Here is a 26,641-nt window from a genome sequence, read left to right as displayed (position 1 = left end):
TATTCCTGGTGCCTTGTACCTTGCTGTAAAGCTTCTAGTCTGTCTTGATTCCTGTGTTTGACCCTGCCTGGCTATTCTGATTACTCTGATCTCTGAGACGTGACCCTTGTCTGAAACTGACCTTGATTCTGCTTTACCCTCCTGATTGATCACCCGGTTTGACCCTTTGCTTGCCTGACGACTCTTGCTTTCTGCCTGCCTCGACCCGGCCTGTCTGACCACGATTTTGCCTACTCCTGTCTGTACCGTGACCTTTGGCCTTAAAGACTTATACTGTTGTGCCCCATTGCTGGCCAGAACTCCTGCCCTGTACCTCTCTTTAAAGTCCAGGTGGCATCTGAGTAAGCTGAGGGCTCCTCTCGAAGCCAAAGGCGGTCACACTACTGGTGAAGCAAAAGCCGAGACCAGGGTGCTTGGCATTTGTTCTGGTATTGGGTGCCGACCGTGACAACAACCTACTCTGGTACAATTACAAACCTATTCTTATAATGTTCACAGGTTTGTCAAGTAGCCTGATAACCACTGGGGATCATTTACACAATAGAAGTCATTAACATTGGAAGCCAGTAATTCCAGTAAAACATGGCCTTTTATGTTATGAATAAGGCATACTGTCAAATCATGACGATGTTGGTGCACCACTCACAGCCATGCTTCCTAGCAATTGCCTTGCTCTATCTATGCAGAGTATTCACATCTATACAGAAAATACTTCTTTTAATGATCTTCTGTTTGATATGGGCATCATGCTGGCTTAACTGGCCTTGGGTTATCAATAATGATGGGTGAATTGAACCCATTTCGCTTCACCGAAAATTTGCAGAGTGGTGAAAAATTCACCAAATGCATTAAAGTCTATGGGCAACAAATTTATTTGGGGGCAGATTTTTTTTTTTTTTTTGCTCCTCACAAGTTATTAGGTTGTCTTCAAAAAATACAAGTTCACTGACATCAAGAGCATGAATGATGTGATGCTGTAGTCAGTGGATATATTAATATATTAAGCTTCTCTGAATTTCTCATATTTCAAGATTCATTTTTATCTTAAATCAATTCATAATAAATCAAAACTATCAGCCTGCACCCAACTGAAGCTGTATCCAGTTTACAGAAGAAAGGGGAGACCTTTCCTTCCTGAATGGCAATGGCAGTCTTCACTCTATCTAATGTATTTAGTGGCACACTGATTCAGAAGAAGAATGTCAAAATGCACAGGATTGGCCTGCGATATTACTTGTGTGGGCAGAGCAAGACCTTTATTGGACCTTGAAGGTCAGTCAATGCATCACTAAACAAACCTTCAGATTTTAAAGGGGACCCGTCACGCAAAAAAATTATTTGTGATCCCATTTTATCACATTAGTCAAGCAAAATAAACTTTAATTACACTATATAAATTATTTGAATCTTGTTTCCTTCAGTCTGGGAATTCATAATTATAACAAGCAGGCAGGAGCCATTTTATGGACACTGTTATTAAGACAAGCCTTGCATCATCTCAGAATCTTGTTTGTGCACCAGAATGGGGGACCTGATGTCCATCCCCATGCCCTGGCTACACAATTAAATGGTGAAGCGAACTGAGGGAATGTGGGGAGAGCAGTGACATGTAGGAAGTGCTGAATGGAAAGTGAAAGTAATTGTCTGCCCCATCTCTATGCCTAAAGGTGGCCATACACGGGCCGATAAAAGCTGCCGACAGACCGTGTATGGGGCCCCCCGACGGGCTTTACCGATCGAGATCTGGCCAAAAGTCGGCCAGATCTCGATTGGATCGGACAAAAAATCCCGTTGGATCGCGGCCGCATCTATTCGTTGATGTGGTCCAGCGATCCGACCGCCTGTTAGGCATCGTTAGGATCCGATCGTTGGGCCCTAGGGCCCACGATCAGATCAGCCCGATATTGCCCACCTCAAGGTGGGCATATCGGAGGGAGATCCGCTCGTTTGGCGACATTGCCAAACGAGCGGATCTCTCAGTGTATGGCCACCTTAAGGCATAGAGGAGGGGCAGACAATATTTGATTGACAGCTGAGATGTTTAAATGAGCTTACAACAGCTATGAATGCGTTAATAAAAAATAGAAATTGGATTTCATGTTTAACTTGAAAAGGACTTTTATTATACAGATTTTTATGTCTGGGTGACAGGTCCACTTTAAGGGGAGCGTTAGTTAGGAATATCATCCCCTTTCAAAAACTGCATCTCCCATTGCTTGTATAGTAATTCAAGGAGGACAGAAATTGTTATGTTTCAGTATTCTAAGAACCTTTCTAGTAGATACTAAATTTTATCTTAGACCTTTGGAATATGTCTGCCTTCTTTAAACAAATTTTCAGAAATTGTTGACATTTGATTCCACGATTATCTTTTGGTTTTAAATGTTTTTTTTTTTTTTTTTAACTATCATTACATAATTTCTTAGAAGCCAGAGGTTTATTTTCTTTGCCATATTATAATTAAACATCTCTGAAATGTGTGGGTTTTAGCACAAAGAATATACAATTTGATGGTTTCCATTCGTCGAACATTAAGAGATGCCACTTCATCACGCAGAGCATCTTCTTGAAGTGTTTGAACATTTCCATTTCAGGAGATCTATTTTCTCTATATCAGCCCTCTTAGGATCTTTTGTAAAGACAGACAAATGAAACCTTTGAGCTTGCCGGTGTGTTTTCCTTATGCTTAATGTACTGAACAGATGTACAATAAAAAGAATTAATGGTGTCAGGGTAACACAATCCATCTGGCCCCTGCCTAACTCTAACTCCTTTACTATCTTTTATTCTAAATTGAAGTGAAGTCATCAAACTGCAAAGTTTATATAAAGATGTGTTGGCTGTCACCTTTTTTTCTGTTTCAAATTCTTGGTGTTCTATATAAAAGATGAGACTTAAATCAAAAATCGGGTTGTTGAATTTTTCTTTCAAAAACATAGCCCCCAGGAATTCATCTACAATGAGAAATCTTTATAACACACAGCCAACAGAGGGAATGTACCATATCAATAACCCAAAACCTCGTTATGAACTCTATATAATATGTTATTGATTGTCTAAACTCTGAACTTCTTTTGAACTATGCTGAGTTCTGTTAAACATCTTCATTAGCACGAACGTAATAGTTGCTGATAGTGGTTTAATAACTCATGTCAGCAGAAATAATTAAGAAACAAAGAGGATGGTGATTGGACAGATTTTTATTCTTACGCAATATTGTTAAAATCCATCCCTTCCTTTCACCTGCTACGGCCAAGACGCTCATGCATGCTCTCATCCTATCCAGACTAGATTACTGTAACCTTCTACTAAATAGCCTCCCTAACTCCCATCTCTCCCCTCTACAGTCTGTATTAAACACTGCTGCCAGAATTATCCTCCTCTCATCCAAAAGAGTACAGGCCCCTCCGCTGCTGAAGTCCTTATCATGGCTTCCTATAAAACAAAGAATAACTTATAAACTCCTCCTCATAACCTTCAAAGCCCTTCATTCCTCTGCACCTAAACACATCTCATCTCTTGTCTCTCTATATGTTCCTGGCCGAAACCTCCGCTCCTCTCAGAGCAACCGCTTGGTTGTACCCCCCACTACTACTGCTGTTTCCCGTATCAAACCCTTCTCTCTTGCGACTCCTTATATTTGGAATGCCATTCCTGAATCTTTCAGGAGAGAATCCTCCTTCAGTGTTTTTAAAACAAAACTCAAAGACTTCCTCTGGGAGCACCTGGATAACAGCTGAACTGGCACTTATATAACAGTGTAACAAACTGTAACCTACAGCACCTTAATACCCCTCTGAATTGTGTCTGTATGTTACCCTCCCATTTAGACTGTAAGCCCTACGGGGTAGCGTCCTCTAGCCTTTTGTTTCCTTGACACTGAGCACTTCATCTGTATTGTAATTATATTTTATATTTATGTGAATTGTATTTCTAATAATGCACAAACATTGTTTGTTACTCCTTTCCTTGTTTGTTACTCAAGGAGTGCTATACAAATAAAAAATATACATACATACATACATACAATAGTTTGTACAAGAACAATGATGTAACTAGAAACCACATTGACCCCTATTGGTAGACTCATTGTATCTAGTTAATGCAACTGCTATTGCCACCAGCATATAAATGTCAAAAGCAGCACATCCACACAGGTTTTAACTGCAAAAATGGACAAATATCAGGCCATAGACCCTTTCTCAGTCTTCCATTACACCAGACTAAGGTCTAAGGATACTTTACCACTTACCTGTGTAATATGTATTGTATGGTTTGGGGCGAGAAATGAAACATTTAATTATGTATGCTTTTGTATGCAGAAGTGATTACAATAAATTGGACTTAACTATGTAAATATATCCAGCTCCCAACACATATAACATTAAAACCACCAGTGAGTGGTAACGTTTCCTTAGACCATAATCTTGTGTAATGGAAGGCAAAGTATTCAAAGAGAAAAAAAATCATTATTTTCTGCATTTGGCATTTTGTTTATAACCCTAAGGAGCAGATGAACATTTGCACTTTAAGGGGCAGATTTTTCGAAGGTCGAGGGGAATTTTCAAATGAGAAGAATTTGAATTTCAAATTATTTTTGTGTACTTCGACCAAGGAATAGTCCAAATTTGATTTGAATTTGAAAAAAATGTGAAAATTCAAATTTCATGTACTATCCCTTTAAGAATTCGAATTTGACTTGTTGCCGTCTAAAATTTTGCAAATTGATGTTTTAGCCTATGGAGGACCTCCTACAATCAATATGGAGTCATTTGGTGGACTTTTGAAAAAAAAAATTAAAAAAGTTTTTTTTTTTTTTGGGTGAAAGAATTTGAATCGAATTGAATCTCAATCCTATTTACCCGTTTTAAAAAAAAAACTATTTTTTTTTTGTTTTGTTTATGGAAGTCGATGGGAGTTTTTAGAAACTCCCATAAACTCGAAAATTCAACCCTATATAAATCTGCCCCTAGGAGTACCAATTTTTACCTACCCTACATGCCACTGTTAAGACCTTGTTTTTACAGAGAAAAAGGAACTAATTCTTGAAAATTTGGATTGTTTGATAAAATGAAATTAGTGGGAGACGGCCTTTCCATAATTTGGCTGGACTGATAATCTCGGACACATATGTAAATCTGCTCTCCCTAATGATAAACAAAATAGGAAGAAATAGCCCCAGTTTCTGGTCCCAGTGATAGGAAGAGGCATTGAAAGCTCATGTATTTCCAAGCAAATGCTGATTCCTTTTTTTCCTTTTGCCTTTTGCTCCGAAAATTCTAAGGGCATTGAAATAGACATATCAAGAAATTTTATGCCCAATGTTAAGCCGAAGCAAAAAGCTGCTATAAACAACCTTTGCTATAAAACAGTATTTCACAAATCCTCAAAATTAGTGCCACAAATATTTTGAGCCTTTTATTGGTACAACAAATCATTATTGGCATTTCTGGATTTTTCTTGCACGCGAAAAAGTATTTTTTTTTTCTTTTTCCTTTCATTTTAATGTTTATTTACCATAAAAGTGCCAGACGGTAGTTAATATGCAAGGTGATAACTTTCCCCTGCTTGATTTAATATTTATGAAAGATAGAGCTATTAAAGCTTCTACTTCTGTTTTGCTGCAAGTGCACGGAATTCTAATGCTCTCTTTTGCTTTACTTTTATAGTTTCGGCCCTGGGAGAGTGATCATCAGACAAGGTCACGGTCCCCAGAACTTCTAAATGATTCTCTCTGGCACAGCGGTGGTCACCAAGGTGTCTCGGAACAAAGAGTCAGGAGAGCATTTCTCCAATACTGAGGCTTTTCTCAAGAAAGGTAAATACTTTGGGGTATGAACTTGCATTTAAGTTTATAGAAAGCAAATTAGAATTAGTGATCAAGAATAATTTATTCTGCATAGCTGATATCCTTGAATAATTAAGAACTTTTAAAATAGCAAACAAGATAAGCTAGGAAACGGGAAGAGGGAGAAGGCAACACAGGTTCTCAGTAGTATGTAGTTCTGTCATATTAGGTAATTCAATGGATTATAAAGTTCTACATTCGAATAGGTTTTCCTCAATTAACACATATTTCTAACTGTGTACAGATCTAACATTCAAACACACTAATGACTAGTGATGGGCGAATTTGCGCCGTTTCGCTTAGCCGAAAATTAGCGAATTTCGCTCGAAATTCGCGAAACGTTTTTGACGCCGGCGCCCGAATTTTTTCCGCGAATTTTCGCGGGCGTTTCGCGAATTTATTCGCCTGCCGCGAATTCGCGCCTGGCGAATAAATTCGCCCATCACTACTAATGACTTGGTCATCCATGTGGCACAGGTTATGAATGATGCTAAAAATAAAAGTATAATAAAAAAAAGACATACTAGTGATTCCTATATAGAACTTGTAAGTCTTATCTATTATGTCACATGCAGGGAGAGTAATTATTGCGACATGCAATAGTTGATTGTTGTTGATTTTCATATCCCTAATTCTAGAAATCTATATTGTGGTATGTGGAGAATAACAGGGGCTGTGAAAGAAGGGGGGGACTAGCTAGACAAGAGAGTAAAAACCACCCCAAGAATATGAGCAATTTTTATAAATTTTCAACAAGGGGATCAGTCTGTCCCCAAATAAATGAACTTAAATTGCATTTTGCTGTATGCAACAAAATAACACTACTGTTCTATGAAGAAACTCTGGTGTGAATAAATCACAAACAACCCTGCTGTGAATAAATCACAGTCATGGTCCTGCTTGAAGTTACTCTGGGTGGTAGTGTCTCTTTTGGAAAGCACTTTACTGGTGCAAATGTAATCTGGACAATGATGCAAAGCTCTGCACAACCTGTGAAGAACAGGCAAGTACTGTCGGATGGATTCCTCAGCATAATCATCAAATATCAACCCTTGAGGGTAAAACAAAAGGTCAGAGAAAAATGTACAACCACTGGGAAGAGCTACAGAAGGCGTGGCTAGAACTTTCCTTTGAATATCCTCAAAAACTCACAGCTAAAATGCCACAGCAAAGCAGGAATTGCTACAAACAGGATCCTTTGATGACAGTTATATGAAAGAAATAGAATGTTAGGACAGTGCCAATGTACTGACTACAGTTTTTGGTCAATGTAATGCTTCCATGGTGCATAAAAATTAGGAAAGATTTGGCCGAATACCGAACTGAATCCTTATTTGCATATGGGCGGGAAAGGAAAGTGGGGACACAACTTTTAATTATTTGTTTGTGATGAAAGGTCATGTGATTTCTGTCCCTGCCCCTAATATACAAATGCGGATTCGGTTCACCAGGCACAAGGATTTGGCCGAATCCAAATCCTGCTGAAAAAGGTTGAATCCTGGCCGAATACCGAACCAAATCCTGGATTTGGTGCATCCCTAATAAAAATATTGTTTTCTATAAACGACGTGACAATATCTGGGTGATTCCAAACTAGTTCTAGTAATGAAAACAGGCGTCTAAGTGGTTGTCATGCTTTTACTGAACCCAAATGAGATATTCTTATGCACTGCACCTCAGTTATGTGACTCACTCCTTCTCTACAGAGCACATGTATATTTCCCATGGCATTTTCTAAAACTTTATATCTTTATTTAATCACAGGCATCTCAAGGCAAGGGCGTGAGACTAAAAGTGACATTAATGGTTTGACAGCCTTTCCGCAGACCGTCTTCTTAATTTGAAATGTGCCAAGCAGAATCAAACCTGAACAGCCTGAAAATGGGCAGAGACAGAAAAAAAAAGCTCCAATAATGACATTAGTACAACCTTGTAAACCTCATGTGTGTCAATCCACAGCCAGCAGTATTTCTTTCATTAAGATGTGGTTGAGCTGGGAAGACTTGGTGATGTTTGCAATTGTGTATTGTACTTCTAATAAAGCTGCTTTTGCTCGAAAATGATTCCAAAGTACTCAGACCTTTACATTTCAGTGAAAATATGACAAGTTCCATATATCGGTTGCTATTCCTTTTTACTTATTACCTGTCAACAATTTATTTTGCTTATACAGCATTGTCCTGCTCTGGAAAAGACACTGTAGCAATTGCAAAGCCTATCGTTGCTGTTGACCTTTCTTAACATCTGGGTCCACTTATTGCTCCCTGCTGTTAATTGCAGTGTCCACTACAGAAACCAAAATTATATTTTCTTCCTGTGCCCTTGGGGCTAGCACATTGATGCCTACTGTACCCAATCATTCTCAGCTGGGCTGTGATACTACTAGAGATGGAGGATAATTTTGCACCAGGGGCAGAGCAGGAAAATCAGTATTAACAAAGCCTCTGGCTGCTTTTTTTCTCTTTTCCTTCATAGTGGGAAAAGACAATTTTTAATGGCCTCGGATTAAAAGAAGATTGCTCGGGGCAAATTCACTAAGATCCGAAGTTACGCCAGTGACAGCTTTACCACACTTCGCAAGGCGTAGTTTCGCTAGCACTGCGCAAATTCACAAAAAATGCTAAGTTGCGCTCAGGGAGGCGAACGGTAGCGAATTTGAGCTAGTGTTAATCCGTCAAGCAAAGCAAAGTTACGCTAGTGTTGCCTAATTTGCATACGGCGCCAAGTTAAAGTTGAATGGACGTATATGTAGCAGCAAATACATTACACTACACAAGCCTGGGAAACTTTCATAAAATAAAATAGAGTTGTTATTTTGCCCTATACATGTGCCCACTGTATAGTTCAGTTGCCATATGTTAGGAAATGTAGGGGGGAAGGAGGGTACCCCAAAAAAAAAAATTTTCAGCCTATCACCCTTAAAAAAGGAAAAGACGCCAGAGTTTTTTGGGAAGCAAGCCCTATCTACTCTATTGCACTTCGCCTGGTCTGAGGTGGCGAAGGCAAGTCTGGCGCAAGAGGTAACATTCAGTAAAATGTGCAAGTTAGTGAATTAGCGTAGTTACTTCGCTTGGCATAAGGGTGTGAAGTAGCGCTAGAGTAGGTCCACTTCGCTAGTGAATTTACGCCAGCGCCCATTAGTAAATCGGAGAAGTAACTAAATGACGTCACGCTGGCGAATATGCACTAGCGTTAGGCGCTTTGCGCTTTAGTGAATTTGCCCCCTCTTCTCTAGACACAAGGTACCAGTGGGAGTCCCATGGCTCCTCATTACTGAACAACTCAGCAATTGTGCACATTTTTAGTGTTGCCTTGTGCTTCTCCTGGTACCTTTGCTCAGTTTTCCAGAATCACTCAGCATTGTCAAAGCATTCATTGACATGGAGATTTTTTTTGCCAAAATAGTCCAATTGCAGCTCAAGTTTATGTAACGTGCCAATCAAGGCAGCAATTTACACTTTCCTTTTTGAGCTGCTGTATGCCCTTGAGCATTTAGGCTTCTCTGCTTTTTCTCTCCTTGTACGTTTGGAGTCGCCTTGCAAAGTTTTTATGGATTACAGTGTCACCCAGCTGCAAGATCAAGGTTAACCTCCGCATCAGGCTCCAAAGACTCTAGTTGGGGCTCCTCAGAACCCCCTTGTTGTGCAAAAGCGCCCCAAGGCTTAGATGATACTCTTAAAGCATGGGGCTTCCCTGAATCAGCACTATTTAATGCTCTGTAGGGATGTTCTCACCAGGACTACAGTTTTTTATGGTATTTATCTCTACAGGCTATGAGCAAATTCAGGGGGCTCTTTTAATTGCAATATGTTAGCTTATCAGTGCCAGGAGAATAATACAGTTAGGGCATTGATGCACCCATTTGCTTCCAAATCTCCCCTTTTTTGCTGCATTTTATAGCAGCCTTGCTCAATTCTTTGCTTTCATTGCATTACCAATATGCTAACGTTTTTTCTGTGCTGTGCACTTGTAAGGTGATGCCCATCTGTGGTCTTTACCTATGGATACAGACCCACACGGAACAATAAAATCAGTTAGTCCTTGCATTAGAATGCATACAGGTAGATCTACCGCATTTTGCAAACCCATTAACAGACACTTGTTATCTCCTTAAAACCGCCTCCTCTTACTCATTCTCTATCCTGGGGTCTCCAACTTTTTTTTGCATGAGCCACTTTCAAATGTAAAATGAGTTGGGGAGCAACACAAGCATGAAAACAGTTCCAAGGAGATGCCAAATAAAGGCTGTGATTGGCTGTTGGCTGTTGGCAGCCTACATGAGGTTCTGTTTGGCAATACACCTGGTTTTTGTGCAACCAAAACTTGCCTCCAAGCCTGGAATTCAAAAATAAGCACCTGCTTTGAGGCCACTGGGAGCAACATCCAAGGGGTTGGGGAGCAATATTTTGCTCTCAAACCATTGGTTGTGGAAAACTGATCTATCCCCATCAGCAAAAAATATCTTGCTGCTACACAAACTTTAGATGAATTCCTGTGAGTAAATCCAGGTACTTTTACAAGAACAGGTGTTTTTATATAATATTGGTTTTGATAATTAGGCCTGTTACAGTGTAATGATGAAGCAGAATTAACATGATTGAAGAGCAAACACATTTTCCATAAATATGGCTATGCTATGTACAGCATTATGAATTATAAACTGTCTTACATTCATGGAGGTGTTAAATTTGAATATTAATATTTCAGAGTTTTTTCATTCGTAGAACATTATAAATTGCTACAAGCTACTGAATTAATGTGGTCTAATTCCATTGTTTCTTAACATTTATCAAAGATTGTTTAGCACTACTAAAAACTAAAAAAAATACATTTAAAAATATTAAGTTTAAGACAATTTAAAAAGGGAAGCATTTCTTAATATGTATTAAACAGTTTAATGACTGCATTATTTTTAGCACATTGTTAGCCCTAAGTGTAACTTTTTGACATTGTTGTGTACTAATATTCTTGTTTTTTTGACTCCTGTGTTAGAGGAGAGATTTTGTATAAAAAACAAGATTTTGCCAGTGCATAGTACACTTTTAAAATAGAAGGAATGTGCTTTAAAATGTTTCAGGCTGATTTATTGAAAATGTCTCCAAATAATCTGCTATCCCCGCCCTTCTGTTCCACTTCCTGCTGCCTCCTTTCCCAGGCCATGCAGGGCAGCCGACGGCACTCAGCAAACTGAAACACTCACATGTGACACTCACATGCTCAGTGGGCTCTGATTGGCTGTTGAGAAGCTAAGCTTAGGGCTCGTCACTAATTATCCAGCAGAAAATGAGCTTCCCTGGCTGTAATATAAGCTGATGCTACAGGTTTGCTGATTATTAAATTCTGATGCTAATTGCACTGGTTTCTGTGCTGCCATGTAGTAATTATGTGTATTAATTACTAATCAGCCTTATATTGTGACATTTCTATTCTATGTGTACTGTATATTGTGAGTGGCTCCCTAAGCTCAGTAAGTGACAGCAGCACAGAGCATGTGCAGTGAATCAGCAGAAAAGAAGATGGGGAGCTACTGGGGCATCTTTGGAGACACAGATCTTTACTGCTAAAGGGCTGTGGTTGCCTTGGGCTGGTACAGAAGCACAAAACATAATGTACAACATTTCTACCTACTTCTTTAGTTAAGGTTTAGTTCTCCTTCAAACAGGCGGCACTGTGTTTTTTAATTTACTAAATTAACTCTTATGTCTTCAAAATGGTTCAGCCTAGCAATAATATGTCAGTAAGTGCAGAATTTGCATATGATCCCTTTTTAAAGATATGCACAGTCAAAACACATAACAGAAATATAAAACTGATGAAAAAGGAAAAGAAAAATGGAGTCAAACAGAATCGCAAGAAGCAGGAACAAAATCATAGAGGGATACAAAAGAATCTGCAGCTTGTTAAATGCAAAGTGCCAGTTGGAAGTGCAGGGATTTTGATTTCCAACAGAGAAGAACAGCTCCAAGGTCCTTTACAGAAGACCAATCAGACAGCAGGACTGTGATAGCCGCTTTCTTATTTTATACTGCTTAATTAGTCACACCTGACTAGCCTAGGCTTGTGCCTTCTAATTAACCGCCAGCCAGGGTAGCTTCACAATGTGTGCCACTTTTATATAGTGTGACTATTTCGGAGTTGGTAAGACTCTGATTCTAAATTCCATGCAGAAAACATTATAAAAACTACGGAGAGCAGCACTAAAACACTGAACTTTTTTTGTAGGTTTGTGGACATGATGATTAGAGTTAATAAGCTAAAGTGCTTTGCCCTTGACATGTCTGTATAGTTATGGATTATATTAGATAGGGCAAAAGACCAATATTTGATATTTCAGCCGATTTGCACCAGTGTAGCATTGTGCTGTAAATCAGAGAAAGTCCAGCCGCTTCCAAAAAGACAAAGATTTCAGAGCACAGTGGGTGATTGTACAGTAATACTGCAAATGTATTTCACTTTACTGTAATCAGGCAACAGCTACAACTGCAGTCTCCTTTCTGGTCTGGCAGTTACAGAAGTCCACCATGCAGGGAGAGATGCTTTTAGGTTATTTTTTCACCTGAAGGTATTGCTCATGGGAAAACAGAGAGCTGTAATTAGATGGACCATAAAAGATACATATGAGGTGCCATCTCTCCAACATTGTAGCTATAAAATATAAAAATAATAGTGAATAAAGTACCCCCTCTTGTAAAATATAAGGATATTATAAGTTACCGAGGAGTTTCATGACCTTCGGCCTCGTGTTTTTATACAGGTCATGGAACTCCGAGGTAACTTCTATTATCCTCATATTTTGCAACTGGGGGTACTTTATTTATTATAATACACAAATTTCAGTGAGTCATGTGAAATTACATCAGAACTCACCGTGTATAACTGATGACATCAGAACTCACCGTTTATAAGGATATAATTTACAAGATATTCATGGCTTTTGTGTATTATATAGTGAATAAAGTACCCCCTCTTGTAAAATATAAGGATTTTATAAGTTACCGAGGAGTTTCATGACCATATAAAAACACGAGGCCGAAGGCCGAGTGTTTTTATACAGGTCATGGAACTCCGAGGTAACTTATAATATCCTCATATTTTACAACTGGGGGTACTTTATTAATTATAATACACAAATTTTAGTGAGTCATGTGACAGAAATTACATCACTACTCACCGTTTATAACTGATGACATCACTACTCACCGTTTATAAGGATATAATTTACAAGATATTCATGGCTTTTGTGTATTATATAATAATAAACTCTACAATGTAAGACTTCTCCCCAATCCCATCCACGGACCTCTATCAACAAATCAACATGGCATACAGTTGTTATGCCTTCAGAGGAAATTATTTTAATTGTCAGTACAATTAAGTTAGCATACAAATATAAGAAAACTTAATATAACCTAATTGCCAATATAGTTATGACATCTGTAAATATCCATGTCCACTGGAGCAATGAACTGACTAATGCTAAATCAGGACTATTCGGATTATTCCTGCAAATAAGCCTCATGTCGAACATCCAAGGTTTCTAGGTTTTAAGCCTGACCTGAGTTGGATTTAGTTTTGTGGTTTGTGGCATTGGTGGCACAATTAAAATATTGGCAAGTTTGGGTACAGGAAGAGGCTTCTTGCAGTTTTATAGCATCTGTGGACAACTACAAGAATGGTTGGTTGACCTTCTCAAATCCAGTGAACAGTTCAGGTATTCCATAGCAGGAGCCCCCTTTTAGGAGGAATGCAGAAGGAGTGTTTGTGTGAGAGTTTAAAACCAAGATATTGGATTAAAAATAATGATGTGTTGGGTGGAAGAGGGTTTTAAAGGGATACATTAAGTGAGATCCTTGTTTCCCTTAGAGTTATGTATCTTTAGACGAATGCCGTGTCATTAAGGACAGCCGTTATAGGCTACTTTGGGCCTTTTCAAAGAAAAAGAAGAGGGTCTAAAACGGTCTAGAACATGCAATATGCCAAGGAGTAGGAGCCGGAATAAAAGGGTTTCAACATGTAGGGTTGAACTAACCAGAACAGGCACACTGAATGCAATTGCTCTCTGTGTACTGTACAACTGGACACAACTGCACATGAGTTGGGCCAAATATTTTTAAAATCTGCCTGTCTGTCTGAAACATTAGAGGTGGTGCAGGATTATTCGTGGGCCATTCTTCTTGACTCTACAGCTAAAAGGGTGGTAAGATGCTGAAGAATCTGTGGGCCAGACTCTGTTTCACCTTGTTTTTCCTTAGGATAATTTATAAGAATTCAAAGAACAACCAACCTCAAATGTGTATTTTCCAAGCTGTCACTGTTAAATGTTGAGCCCATTGAGCAAAGCTGTCGTTCACTGCAGCTGCTGTTCACCAATGCCAATTTGGACCCCCTGGGAATACTGTGGTCATAAACCAGCACAGGCCCATCAAGTGGAACTGCCGACAGCCTTGACACACTGAGGGATTCGGGGAGATTTAGTCACCCGGCGACAAATCGCCTCTTCTTTGGGGCGACTAATCTCCCTGAAAAGCCTTCCCGCTGGCTTAAATCTAAATTGCTGGCGGGGTGGTACTCGGAGCACTTTGTTTTCCAAAGTTGCCTCACCAGGAAACTTCGGGCGACTTCAGAAAACAAAGTGCTCCCAGTGCCATCCCGCTGGCTATTTCAATTCTAGCCGGCAGAAAGGTTTTTTGGGGAGATTAAGAAGAGGCGATTAGTCGCCAGGCGACTAAATCTTCCAGTGTGTCTCTGCCTTAAGCGGGTTAATTATCTCTCTCCTAATTATACTATTTTATTTTAATGTTTCCATGTCAGAAGTAACAGGTTTGCATGCTAATGCACAATCTGCCCATTATAGGAGCATTGTTTTCTTATTCCCGTTAACTGATACATGGTGAAATGTGCTGCAATGCCTAGATTCTGTGTTTTGGGGCTAATTATTTCAACTGAATTTTATTTGCAGGATTTCACCATTTTGACAAAGACAAAGGAATGTAACTGTTGTCTGCCATGATACAGTGTCTTTGCTTGCAATATCCAAAGAGGGAATCTAAGATGGGCAAAATCTGCTAATTATGTATGATGGTGTTAATTGAAACTGATAAATGTACAATTCTGACTTGCCAAGGTAGATACCAAAATTTTCTACTTATAAGTAGCTTTTAATGTTTTGTTACCTGTTTTTATAGTGCTTGAGCAGGCTTAATTGATGCATCTAGCGCACAGAGGTGCATCCCAATTCACATCTAGGGGCACATTTACTTAGCTCGAGTGAAGGAATAGAATAAAAAATACTTCGAATTTCGAATGTTTTTTTCGGCTACTTCGACCATCGAATTGGCTTCTTCGACCTTCAACTATGACTTCGAATCGAATGATTTGAACTAAAAATCGTTCGACTATTCGACCATTCGATAGTCGAAGTACTGTCTCATAAAAAAAACTTCGACCAACTACTTCGCCACCTAAAACCTACCGAGCATCAATGTTAGCCTATGGGGAAGGTCCCCATAGGCTTTCCAACAAATTTCTGATCGAAGGAAAATCGTTCGATCGATGGATTAAAATCTTTCGAATCATTCAATTCAAAGGATTTAATCGTTCGATCGAACAATTCTTCCTACGATCGTTTGAACGAACGAATAGCGGTAAATCCTTCGACGTAGATATTCAAAGTAGAAGGATTTTACTTCGATGGTCGAATATCGAGGGGTAATTAACCCTTGATATTCGACCATTAGTAAATGTGCCCCCTAAAGTCTACTATTTATATTTTGGTATGGGATCTGTTAATCGGAAATCCATTTTCCAGAAAGCTCTGAATTACGGGAAGGCCATCTCCCAAAGACTTCATTATACTCAAATAATTACAATTTTTAAAAGCAATTTATTTTTCTTGTATTTGATCCAAACTAAGATACAATTAATCCTTATTGCAAGTAAAACCAGCCTATTGGGTTTATTTATATGTTTAAATTATTTTCAATGCGGATGTTTCCTCCATTTTTCAAAAGATTTCCTGTGCGGGAAAAAAACTCAATAAAATCTGGATAATTTTTTGAATCAAACTTTTTTTTTTGGATTTTTTCCCGAAAACCACAAAATCTTTGGATAATATAAGCTGATGCTACAGGTTTGCTGATTATTAAATTCTGATGCTAATTGCACTGGTTTCTGTGCTGCCATGTAGTAATTGTCTCTATTAATTACTAATCAGCCTTATATTGTGACATTTCTATTCTATGTGTACTGTATATTTCAGTATATTCGATTTTTCCGGATTATTGCACAAAACCCAGCGCAGATCAGGATATCTTTAAAATATCGATGGGACATCTGCCATTGACTTCTACATAAACTTGGCAGGTCTTTTTTATTCTGACTATTATCAGAGAATAAATTCTAGAAAATTACATTTTATAGTGAAAAAAAATAAAATTTTTCGAGTTTTTGGCATTCGGCCCTTGATAAAATAGATAAATAAAGTAGGTGTGAAGACCCAAATTATGGAAAGATCCATTATCTGGAAAACCCCAAGTCCCGAGCATTCTGGATAGCAGGTCTCATACCTATATAGTATTCTCTTGAAAATGTGCAGTCACAATGAAATGTCTATGTTTCCCTTATAAAATTTTAAGGAATCCAAGCCTTAAATGAGATGAGATTTTTCAGAATACAGCTCTTTCCCTATACTGATGTGGATCCAGGGTCGGACTGGGAGGCATGGGGCCCACCGGGGCTACTGCCCCAGGGCCCCCTCCAGCCGCCACTGCCGCTCCGGAGTGCTGCAGGCGGCTAGTGCGCATGCGCGCGGCGCCGCGTTTGTGCGCATGCGCGCGGCGCCGCGTTTGTGCGCATGCGCAGCCCTTCTATTCTACCGCGACCCCAAACAAAGTGGGGTCGCGCCGCCCCACTAAGTAGCGGATCTGGGCCGGCGGGGCCCACAAGAGCCCGGGGCCCACCGGGGTTTTTCCCGGTGTCCCGCCGGCCCAGTCCGACACTGTGTGGATCTGCAAGGAGAATCGCATCCCTAAATAAAAAAGAACTGCTGATTGGTAGCTGGCAGGAACAGACTGTCTTCTCACAGTTTCAAATGCGAAAAAATAAATCCTATTTAGCGGAATGAAATTCTATTTAATGTACACAGAGCCACATAAGAGATCTGTAACTTACACCTTAATTTTAATGCAATGTTCTTATTATATAATATTGTTTCAATTTCCCTCTTGTCAAATGATTAATGATAAAATATATTCGGAAAGAAAGAATAATTTCTGCCAAAGTTAGCGAATATGAGAGATTGATTGCAGCCGTAATGTTTTACAATTGACTTAGCTCATCGTTTTATTTTGTTCTGCAAAAAAAAAAAGATGGTGAGTCTCAAAATTTCCAGGAATCCTTGTCCTCAACAGATGCTTGAAAACATGTCAGCACAACCATTAAATGCATTGCCCTGTCTTGGCTAAAAAAAACATGTTTTACAGTCCAGTAATTAATGATTGAACTCTCATTTACTTTTAGACGTTTTAATCATATTAAGATTTAGGTTACAATATATATTTTATAAATTGTTGTAGGGTTTTCCATTCGTTATTTATATTAAATTAGAAGTATAAAGGTAAGTTTTATTATAGAACAAGTTCTCAAAATGGGGCAAAGCCGTCTAAGGGGTCTCAGAGTCAAGGATTATTTTCCCTCCAATAAGGATTAATTATATCTTAGTTAGTATCAAGTACAAGGAACTGTTTTTACTACAGAGAAAAAGGAAATATTTTTTTGAATTATTTGATTAAAATGGAGTTCATGGGAGATGGTCTTTCTATGATTTGGAGCTTTCTGGATAACGAGTTTCTGAATAATGAAGAAAAGTCATAATTTTAAAAATCTTTAGCCCGTGTCCTTTAAAACTAAAATCGAGTTATGTCCAGTGCAAAGTTTATAGACTAGGCCATATAAGGTGAGATTTGGGTGAGTTTTTGTTAGAACACTGCTTTGAGATAATTTTTTTTGGTCTGGGTTTTTTCATGGAAAAAAACCCTCAAATTCTTCATGATTTATAAATCCCAGAGGCGGCTAAAAGTCCAAATAAAAATGTGCTCCATCTCAAACCTGCCGAGATCATGTAAAAGTCAATGGCAGGTGTACAGTTTACAATTGGGAGATATCCTGATCTGAGCTGGGTTTCATACAATAATCAGATTTATTTGTGTTTATTGGGCATCAAATATGAAAAAAAATAGAGATTTTTCATGATTTCTATTGAGTCTTTTCCTGCACCAGATTTTTTGAGTAAATTTATTGATAAATATGGTAAAAATGTGCATTGGATTTTGGTTGAAGTGTTTTTTAATAAAATAGTGAGAAATTTTAGTAAATATCTCCCAAAAGGTTGAAGCTACAAAGAACTGATCTCAAGACTATTGTTTATTAGTGATGGGCGAATTTATTGGCCAGGCGCGAATTCGCGGCGAATTTGCGCGATTCGCCACCAGCGAATAAATTCTCAAAATGCCCGCGAAAATTCGCCCGAAAAAATTCGCCGGGGTAAAAAAAAAGGGTGCTGGCGTCAAAAAAGAGACGCCGGCGCCGTTTCGCTAATTTTTTCGCCGTTTCGCGAAATTCGCTAATTTCTCAGCGAAACGCTGCAAATTCGCCCATCACTATTGTTTATCAGAACTCCCAAGAAGAATGAATTCTCCAGGAAGAGACTAGCTCCTTCTAACACAGACACCAAATATGTTGTAGTATTTCTTTCTTCCCCAGACAGAGGTAATAATCAAGGCCTGTTGTGTTGAATATGCATTAGCGGTAATAGGTATTGATTGGTGAATCTGACCTATTTTGCTTCGGTGAAAAGTCGCCAAATGCATTGATGTCAATGGACGACAAATTTACTTGATGTGCAACAATTTTTTCCACCCTTTTGTGTCTATGGGCGCCATTTTGCGGTGAAACCTTGATGAAAAATTTTGCTCATCACTAGTAATAGGTATTTGTACCCTAACTCAGGGGTTCCCAACCGCCGGGCCAAAGCCCAGAACTGGGCCAGGGACACTCCTGCACTGGGCCGGCCAGCCCACAAAAATGAGGTGCACCGACCCCTCCGCTAACCTGGCCAACACACCCCCAACCCCATACCCGGTCCAAAAAAGGTTGGGGACCGCTGTGGATTTATCTGACCCTGTTAAAAAGACTTTGCCAAATATGTTAATGGTATGTCATTTCTATAGTCTTGTTCCATTTATCATCTCTGTAAAAGTTTACACTGTTACCTTGGTTCTGTATTAAATGTATAAAATCATATGCAGATGAAGTTTCTGAGATTGGAGGGTTATTTTAAACCATAAGAGATCAATATAAGACCAGACACGTATTTTATTAGCAAAGGCAGCTACTACCATTATAGCTAACTTAGTAAAAAGCTCATAGAATATGTAGGTGAGCCACTTTTTCCCCAATACATCTATTTAGGTATTGTAACAGTGGCCTAAAGGCTATCTTCTCTAAAGGGACTTTAAGAAGCCCAACCTTTACAGGTTATTTTATCTATAGAAGAGAGGCCAATGCTTCTCTTTTATGAAAGGGCAAGAGGATTTAAAGGAAAAGAAAAAGTGTTATCCTGGGGAGGGTTGCCTATAAAGCAACATCTATTGCAAATTGTGCACAATGCACCAATAGCATTACTTGCTGTATACTGACAATAGCATTAGCATTCAGTTCACTCACTGCAAATCACTTGTGAGCAGCATGCAAACCCAGTAATGGACCGTCAGGTCTATAAAGCTGGTCATTTTGGATTCTCCTTGTTTATTTGCTTGTTGAAGATTGGAAATGAGCATATATCTATACAAGTATTGCGAATAGCCTAAATGCATCTTGAATTTTGTGTCCATTTTAATGTTTCAGGTTTAGTAAAGTTTAATTTAAAAATTAGAAGGGAAGGAGAGTTATTGCAGATAACATAGAGGGCCCAGAAGTTTTGGTTGGTCTTTTTTTAATTGGATTTCAAAAAGAAGATTCAAAAAAACTCCCATTACTTAATTAATTAATTCAACCCTTGATAAATCTGCCCCATAGTGTCAGCCTCACCTTCTAATATTATATTCTTCCTTCCTTTAAATGTATAATGTCAAAGGGGGAAAAAAATTAAATTTTGTTTTAAATCTTAAAAATATAACAGAGCTGCAAAGAAAACCTTTCTGCTCTGTATCTATGTGTTGAAGGAATTTAGGGTTTTTATTAAAAACTTTACAACAGAATATTAACGCAACTTAGAATAACATGTCAGCCAATAGCATTACACTCAAGAAGAACCAAAATCCCCACCCCCATTTACTAGGCTCTGGAGTATCCTACCCCAAGCCTGCAGGGCTATAAAACTCCTTTTAAGCCTTACATCCTGCAGAACTTCTGGATCACTCTTCAGTGAAGTAGAAGTCAACAATGGCAGTGTGAGCACATGGCTCTCCTATATCAAATTAGTTGTGCAGCAGCGCCACCTTGTGACACCCTCCGGTATCTGCCAGACAAGGCTCCAGCCCCTCCCGTCACTCTAAGTTCAAACTGTAGCTGCACAGGCAGGAGATTTCCCAACATGTGGTTCTTGTACAGAGAGGAAATAACCCTCTGGATCCCTACACACCATATTAATATAAGTGGAGTATGTCTTAAAATGGACATCTTGGGGGTAAGACTTAGCCACTGTAAGGCAAAGTTGCTAAAGCTGATTATGGCACTACAGGTCCCATAGTTCATTGCACCCTGATGAAAATGGCTTGTCTTTAGACAACTGGAAATTAAGTTTCAATTCACCTTATTGTTCAAGCACACGGTTCACAGCAGCACTAATAGATAACCTAGTGTCTGAAAGTGGAAAGATTTTTTAAAGACCCTTGCCCACATTTATTGCTGCAAATTGGTTTTGTTGCCTAAGAGAACTAGAAGAAAAGCATAAATATGTTTGGCACACCATACACTCAATATTTTATGGTTAAAAAAACTCATTGCTTTGCTCTGAATTTAATGAGTAAAGAATAATGCTTCTCGCACATTGCATCCATCTGTTCCAATGCATAGTTTTACTTTGTTTTCATCTCAAAAACGCATTAGTGCAATAAAGGTGCAACCCCACTACATAAAGATGCCATACAGGTATGGGACCTGTTATCCAGAATGCTCGGCACCTGGGGTTTTCCGGATAACAGATCTTTCCGTAATTTGGGTCTTCATGCTTTAAGTCTACTAGAAATTAATTTAAACATGAAATAAACCCAATAGGCTGGTTTTGCTTCCAATAAGGATTAATTAGATCTTAGTTGGGATCAAGTACAAGGTTCTGTTTTATTATTACAGAGAAAAAGGAAATCATTTTTAAAAATTTGGATTATATGGATAAAATGGAGTCTATGGGAGACAGCCATTCCATAATTCGGAGCTTTCTGGATATTGGGTTTCTGGATAAGGGATCCTATACCTGTATCAGCAAATCAAGAAACCACACACTGCAAGATATTGCTGTAGTATTTAGTAACAATACAAAGTTGTAAATATCTGTCCGAATACACACCTTTTATCCTGTATAAAATCCTGATGAAGAACTGGCCTAATTTTCTTCTCTTTTTTTAAATTAATGTTTTACATTTTGTTCTGTGTAAATCAATTGGCTGTTCAGCTATTTTTCTAAACAAGTGATCCAAGTGATCTACTGTGCGGATGCTTGAATGGTATGCAATATGTGCTGCCATTTTAATTCACATGTTTTTTACTGTCATATTTGATCATTTTCATTCCAGAGTATGTGAAAAGGGAGGCATATTTTTTAGATGCTTTTCAGTTTTGCTGTGAGTTAAAATGTAATGTACAATAAGCTTTATCTTCATCATTTCAGACATTCTTTATCAACCCCATAATACCCTTTACTTTCTCCCTTTTGTTGCAGTATTTCCTATTAAATTTCCTCTTTTACCTGTACATGAAATGCTATCAGTTTCTTTGCCTGTACACAAGATTTCTTCTAATTTTTTGCCAATGACAAACACTACAACCCTCTCTTCTCCAACACGAAGGTAATGTTTCTCCTCAGCCTGTTTACCCCTGTATTTATATCCTTTTTTCCTAACAGCCTATCTGCTACTCCTGGGAGAAACCACTACCAATACTCCCAGTGCTTACCTCAATAAGCCTTTATTTCTCTGCCTGCCTTATACCATTCGCCTTTCAATCTCCATGTAGCTGAAGGGTCAACGTGTTCCTTCACCCTTGAGATTCTGTTCCTTGTAACTGACAGAGCAGCTTGTTCAAGGCAGACTGTATGACTGTACCCTCTAGATAATTTTGGATACTTTCAGGCACTGGCTGACTTGTCATTTTCCTCATCTGACCAATCCCATATACAAAATCAGGGGGATCACTCCCTTAATCCCAACACAAGAACAAATCGAATTAAATTGCACCTCATCAACTCATCAAACATCTCCCCCAACCACTGGAGGTTCAGGATAACAGAACTTGCACTTCATATGAGGGATGCAATAGTGCTTTGCTAAGAAAAGTCAAGTGCTACGGTGCAGGAGACCATGCTGGGGCACATGTATGCACCCCCATCATCTGGGGTCCTGGTTCCATCAGCCTGTTGGAGAAAACACATTTTTAGATGACAGATATATTTTTATATATATATATATAAGCAGTGACGGCTTGAGTTTGTAAGCCGAAACTTTGAAATAAATCTACCAGCTTTTTTTCACTTATCAAGACCTATGTGTGCGGAAGTTTTTTTTGCTTTATAGATATGAATTTTTGTTCCAGCACCTAGGCATCACCATGGCTATCTGAGTGCACCTATCTAGTTATATAAATATAAAGAAATACTTTGTTTAAACAGAAGGGTGTATCTGCATAGCATTTTCTTTTGCACCTCCATTAATTCTTCTTATGCTAAAGTTCCCTTTATGTTTAATGTTTCCTAGCCTTTAGCTGAAACATATACTGCAATCCATATACCAATATTCTTGTTTTTTCTGGATTGAAAATCTAGGAATTGTGTTAAAATAGATTCAAACCCAAATACAAAATTGACAGTATTGGCAGATTTAGACTGTGTATGATTTTGTCTATGCTTATCTTCATCTAAACCTTTCAAGTTTGCTGCAGTTATCACTGTATTATTTATTTGAAACTATTGGATCTCTTTGTGGGTTTTCTGATGTGCTGTACATTAGTGGTTTTATTGGATGAATTTTGTTTTTTATTATTCTCTCCGGTTCTTGTTTTTGTTTGGCACTCATTGTACTCAAGGAATTCTTTGCAAGTTAGTGTGTTTGTAGTGCTATGTCAAACCATTGTAGGTTATATTATTCTTGTGTTTGAAATGCACAAAGGATTTTCTTGTTTAAAAACACTAAATTAAGTATGCTTATTGATCTAGCTAGAGCAATAGTGCAAATTTTACCATTTTGGTCTTTTATAACTGTCTTTCAAAACTCCCACTTTGAAATGAGCAAGTTGTGTTGCAGCTTTGGGATTTAGTAGGTGTCCTACAGTGAATTTGAACCAACATATTTTTTAAACTCTTGTTTCTTCTATAAAAAAACCTTGGGCTTTCCTCTACAATGCAGCCCACATTGGCAGCTGACGTTAGGATATTCAGATTAAACCTGTTCTTTCGTTCTTGACTACATAAGTTCCTCTTGATATATTATTAATATAAAAAAATATCTCAACTTCCATATCACATTCTGATAGGACTTATGCACCCAAGACTTGTAGTCTCAGGTCCAAAATCTCTCCTATAAATCATAGGCCTGGTTTTACAATCCCCTTCAGATGAACATATTCTACGCAATCTTAAAGGGGTCATATTTTGTACATTGTTGAAATAAGTGCTCGGGTTTTGCCCCTTTCTATTACTTCCGTTCCTGTCCATCTCATGATTGCCTGTGGTGCCACCGGCACCAATTGAGAAAGATCTGTGCATTGAATGTGGATGTGGAAGGAGCTCTTGGATCTCACACTTACTAAATCAAAACCACACAAAGAAAACAAAGGCAAATGAAGAGCTACTATAATAAGATGAAAAAATAATTATGTATAATAATGTGTGATGATTGAGTGATGTGGGTCCTCGCCCTGTATGTAGGTAATGTACATTGTCAAATTGAAAGATATTATTTTGCAATAAAAAATGCAAAGCATCCAAAATAAACTTATGAAATATGGAAATGGGTACTTGTGGAAAAAAAACTTTGATTTTCAAGGCCCATTTCATGAGGAATACTCATGTAAAGTGCCTCGATATACAAGCCAACCAAAAAGTAAACCAAACTAATCACCAGGTCATAAATTTCCCTTAATAGATGAGTAATATCAATTAGATATGAATCAAGTTGTGATGCCAAGAAGGGGTTGTGTCACTGATCGACTTGTGAACCTTAGCGAAAGCATAAAAAGTGGGTGTGAGCAGCCTGTCTACTTGCACAATGGCAATGGTAGTACTGCCTATCTAGCTATCCTGAACTGCCTTATCTACAAATAATTTTGATGACATTCTAATGGAGGCATAAGTAACTGTTTATACTAATCCAATCCTGTTGGTTTAAAATTAATTTACACATTAACATAATTAGCTGTTTCCATTATCACAGTAGAGCAAACCATTAATTTTTACTCAAGTTTAAATTTGATATACCCATGGAAGTCAATAGGACATCTTGTGTGACCCTCTTAAAGGGCACCTATCACAGCCAAAATCAAACACATATTAACAATCTGACCAGTACAAACTAAACACGTTTAATCAAACTACATATAGTTTTTAAAAAAATCCCTTACTTTGTCAAATGGGTTCTTTCACTGAGGGAGGCCATACTGTGACTATAACAGAGACTCTAATATGCAAATTTCAGGAGCATGCTCAGATTGTAACACTGCTTAGAGTATTCTACCCAGAATGCCTTGTTTTAGTAAACTCCTCCACTAGAAGTATCAGGAGATTTCCCTATCTTGTCCCCTGCTGGTAAAGTCATTATGCAAATGAAGGACACACAGTAACTTCCAGCAGGTGGCAGCACTACTGAACAGCAGCTAACACACAGGTTTGGCTGATTTGAAAATAGCTTAGAAGGGTTGATAAGCAACAAGGAATTTCAACTGAGCATGTGCGAGATTTCAGAGCTGCAGTTGGCTGGGAAGATATAGGAGGAGCCAGTGAAATCCAAGATGGCTGCCTCAGCTAGAACTGCAGGGGAGATAGGGGAGATCTTGCAGAAGGAATAGTGAGCTGATCATTTACATTATACAAACAATTCTAACTGTTTTAAAAATCGTATTTCTTGAACTTTCACTTAGTGTATTTACTTAGTAAATGATTTTGGTCATAATTGGTGCCCTTTAACAAAGGACTCAGTTGCACAGTTCTTGGGGTAACATTGGGCTTTGCATACTGTATAGGCTTTTGTATTTCTATGCCTTGGCCCAACACCTCGTATCCTTTATATCCATTTATATCTTTGTGTCCCTGTGCTTTATCCATTTTTAGTAACTGTTGAAATTGTAATAATAATTTGTGTGCATTGTATTAGATATAACTAAGTCCAGTCTGGCCGAAAGAACTCTGGAAATGAACATTGGCATCAAAGTGGACGTCTTTGCAGTTCTGCTTTTTTAAACAATCAACAAGGGTTGTGACTGAATGAAATTACTTTGGGCCACTAATTTAAACCTATATATTTGCAGATTGACGCTCTGCATTACATATGCCTTGTTTCAACCAGGACCGGAAGGATTTTGGGCAGGAGATGTGGCATCAAAGTGGGAATACTTGCAATCTTGGCTTTTTAAATATGCAACAGGGGAGCTTTAGATATTGGTTTAGGAACACATATTTTGAGAAAAGAACAAAAGTATTACACTGGGTCAGTGGTTATTATTCACATTTTATTGGGAGTTTGAAACCTTTAGAATTAGGTTGTTACGGAATATTTGAATGGACATTTCATAGATTATTATGCCTAAAACCCCCCAGTCAACTGTCCTCACACTCCCAGTTCCACATGGGTAGGTCATTTTGTCTCTGTAGCCAATTCCTTAAGTACAAGCAAAACTGTGTTCACTCATAATCAATGGGCCTCGCCCTAGGACTGAATCATTCCCTTATATATTCTACAATAATACCAGGATATCTTACTTGCTTTGCACAACCCAAAATCTGCAGTTTATGCATATGCAGCACCGTCTAGCACAATATCTGCTTTAAATCCCTGTAGTGAAAGAAAAAAAATGATCAGCAGTTTTTGGTTTTTCAACAGAAAACTAAAGGATCACTCCTCGCCTTTATAATATTAGCCATATCTAGTATGATCTTAGAATTCAAAGCCCTCTTTCCACATCTGTAAGAAAGCCACTTTATTCTGATATACACCAGTCTGTCTAATACTGACACTATAAGCCCTTTAACTCTCTATAGTGCTTACCAGTGGACAATATGGTGGTCGTGTAAAGACTTAATCCCAAGGACGACGCAGGCAGCATAAAATCTACAAAGAAAAATCATACAATATTTCAGTTGCATTTACAAATGTGGGCCATGTATCTTAGATTCCTGGAGTACTGAGGAACCACTGCAGGTTTCACTGGGTTTTATGGGTAATCCTTAGTCCACATCTTGTGTGTACACTATGTTCTCAATACAGGGCTAAAGTCCTATTTTACAGGGATTACAAATCTAGCAATACTCAGGGTTTTATTTAGTATGGAGGCTGAATGAGATGAATGAAATTCCGTATGGAGGTTGAATGAGAA

General features: G+C 38.4%; 1 pseudogene; it reads left to right on the top strand.

The window, feature by feature from the left end:
- LOC121400808 overlaps window positions 1-26,641 on the top strand; it is a 95,326-nt pseudogene that overhangs the window by 34,349 nt on the left and 34,336 nt on the right.

The sequence above is a fragment of the Xenopus laevis genome, chromosome 2S, assembly GCF_017654675.1.
Source record: "Xenopus laevis strain J_2021 chromosome 2S, Xenopus_laevis_v10.1, whole genome shotgun sequence".
Taxonomy (NCBI): domain Eukaryota; kingdom Metazoa; phylum Chordata; class Amphibia; order Anura; family Pipidae; genus Xenopus; species Xenopus laevis.
This window is presented reverse-complemented; position numbering and strand designations above follow the sequence as displayed.